A 3,454-nucleotide genomic window follows, 5' to 3' on the forward strand; every position below is an offset into this window, starting at 1 on the left:
TCAAATAAGATTTGAGCCTTATAATGTAATAATGCCCCAAATAGTCAGGATTCAATAGAAAAGTACTCACCATATGACAACTAGGAAAATCTCAATTGAAATTCCGAAAGTCAACTAACGAATGCCAACACCAAGGTAAGATGTGGAATTATCTGACAAGGATTTTCTGTAAGCCAGAGATCTTCAACCTTTTTCATCTTATGACACACATAAACTAATTACTAAAATTCTGTGGTACACCAATAGGTGTATTTTTTGCAGATCTGACACACAAAAAAAGGTATAGTTTTGATTCATTCACACAGGATGGCAATTGTTGTGTTGGCTATTGGCATTTTAAAAATGTTTTTATTGATTTGAGAGAGAGAGGAAGGGAGAGGAATTGAGAGATAGAAACATCAATGAGAAAGAAACATTGATCGGCTGCCTCCTATATGTTCCCTACCGGGAATTAAGCCCACAACCCTGGCATGTGCCCTAACTGGGAATCAAACCTGCAACCTCCTGGTTCATGGATCAATTCTCAACCACTGAGCCACACTGGCTGGGCATGTTGTCATTTTTTAAATTTGACAATCTAAGGGAAAAGAGGTCGGTGCCCCTGACTGAATAGTGAGGTACTCAATTTTTAAAAAATGCTTGCGGCACACCAGTGTGCCTGGCACACTGGTTGAGAATCACTGATGTAAGCTTTGTGAGAAAAAAGACCATGTCTGGTATATTCACCATTATAGTCTCAGAGCCTAGCATGATGTTGGCTGAAGCAGGTACTTAATAGTTGCTGAATGGATGAATGGAATGTCAGGTAATGAGAGCATGTAATAATACATGTTATACATATAGTATGTACATATCAGTAAATGATTATAATTTGTATGTGACTGGATGCACAGAAAAATTTTGAAATACACACCAAAATGCTCATAGCACTATAGGATGCACTCAGTATTTGTGAAATGAATGAATGAAATCAGTGAGAAACTGTCACTAAACAAATTTTCTGAAATAGTTATAGACTGTATCAAGTTTAGACATTTGTTTGAAATGTAAAAGGGAAGTATAACAAGATACCATATCTATCATTGATGAGAATGAACCAGTAGAAGGAAAAGAGGTTAAAAATACAAAAAGAGAGAGGGATGCTGGATTTATAGAAAGCTTCCTGAAAAGGAGCCAGAGCACAAACATGCGGGTTGACTTCAGGTAGAAGGAAACGGCCACACTGCAACAGAAGCAAAAGAAGTGAGGACAAGTGCAGATACAACTGTAGATTTAGAGGTCTGAAGATGAGGTAATTCCTCTTCGAGACCTATTTTCTTAGCAAAAACATAAGATAATATTATCTGCCAAGAGCAAGGTTGTAAATTGGAAGGTCTGAAATTTGAAGAGTTGAGGTTTTTAAAGTAGTCACTTTGGAAAGGAAGTTGAATAGAAAAGGTAGTAAACTTGCCAGGCTGAATAAAGGGCCTGTACAATCTGTCCTGTGAGACAGATTCTGTCCATTTTCAGCTCACTGATTGCAATCAGGGAAAAGGCAAGGTAATAGATATTAGAACAGAGGAACAAAGTGCTCCAGTGAAGTTAAAAAAAAAAAAAAAGAGGATTGTTTTTCAACTGAAGGAGAGGAAGACAATGGCCTGAGAAAAGGAAAGGAAGAAAACAGGTCAGGGAAGATGGAGATAAAAGCAGGGTGGTGGTGGATTTCTGGCTGGGGTACAGGAATGTCCTTTTGTCTTACAGTCCAAACATGGTCACAGTGAGAGTAGTTTATCACCTGCTTTTTAAAAGAAGTATTTTTGTTGATTTCAGAGAGGAAGGGAGAGGGAGAGATAGAAACATCAATGATGAGAATCATTGATCGGCTGCCTCCTGTACGCCACCTATTAGGGATTGATCCCACAACTTCGGCATGTGCCCTTGACCAGAATCAAACCCAGGACCCTTCAGTCCGAAGGCCAACGCTCTAACCGCTGAGCCAAACCAGCTAGGGCTATCATCTGATTTTGTGACACTGGTTCCATGTTTCTTTTAGTCTCTTAGACCTGACAATCTATCAAAACCCTATGAAGGAATTCCCAGGCATCTTTAGTTGCTTCAGAGAAGTATGAAGGCACAAGGATATCATCCTCCATGCATTAGAAGAGAGGTTTTAATGAGCAACAGGAGGCAGCTTAATTTTTCTCCTTTTATTGGTCATTGTGAGTTACTGTAAGTCCTTTCTTAGTCACCTTTGTGTTCTTCCCTAGTTACCAAGAGTCCAGTTCCTATATTCAAGAGATATCTTGTAATCTACTCCAAGTGTTTTGTTAACATTATTTTTGAATTCATGAATGTTCAGCTAAATAGATGTGGACTTGGGAGGAACTGAGATCTGGGCAAAAGATAACTTAAAAATCATCTGTTAAACGGACCATTTGTCCAAAATACTCAGCTGCCATTATTCTCCGAGAAATACTACTTACTATTCAACACTTGATAATTATTAAATTATCTACACTCTAGTAATACCAAACTTATCAGACCTTTTGTACAATGGCTATTCCATTATTGAAAAGAATCTCTTTATGAATCGTGTTGCTTAGAATTAGTGAAACTTCAAAGTTTTAGTTGAACTTGATGATTAACAAAAACAAACCTCTTTAATCACAACAGCAAAATATATAAAGTGGCTAAGCAGCTGGTTAGCACGTGAACAAAGCAAGGAACAGATTGGGTTGAAAGAAAATTATAATTCATTCTAGGGTCCAGTCCCTTGTCTTTTGTTCATTTCTTTGGCTGGATTGCTAATGCATGATTTTTGTACAAATTCTTTTAATTTGGGGTTTTCCTTTCCTCTTTTTTTTTTTTGGAAAGACGGTATATATTTTCTGAAAATATGCTTTGTTTTTTAAAAGGAGCAGATATTCATGCATTATTAGTGCAATAAAAATTACCAAAAGAGAGCGGGAAAGAGAATATAAAACAGTGTATATCTTAACTAAACCATTGTTAAGAAACAAAACTTGTCTCTTTGCTTCCCTTCCATAACATCGCTGTTAAGTAAGTAGAAGGCAAAATATAGGTAATTCTAGGACTGGTGCATATTTGGAGGCCAATATTACTTTCCCGTTTTCCCTTCCTTTTCAAAACTAGGTTTTGTTTGGTACTATATGCAACAACCTAGCAGGGTCCCCCCCCCCCATTTACTGGCTAACAGCAGGTAATGCACGTTGGGAGTTCGCTGTATGGACCAGATGGGGACCGCTCTGAATTTCCATTAAAATCTGGATCTCTTTCGTCAGGGTTTGTCATTGGCTTTCCTCGTTTTCAGAGGGAATGGAGGTGGGAATGGGCGGATGGTGATACAATTTGACACAATGTTATAGAAATCTCCAGGGCAGCTCTTCTATTGGGATTTGCTTCCTTGGTTCTGAGTCACTTAGGCCTGCCCCTTCCTTTTCCCAACAATCTTATC

This window comes from Myotis brandtii, unplaced genomic scaffold (genome assembly GCF_000412655.1).
Source record: "Myotis brandtii unplaced genomic scaffold, ASM41265v1 scaffold32, whole genome shotgun sequence".
In the NCBI taxonomy this organism is placed as follows: domain Eukaryota; kingdom Metazoa; phylum Chordata; class Mammalia; order Chiroptera; family Vespertilionidae; genus Myotis; species Myotis brandtii.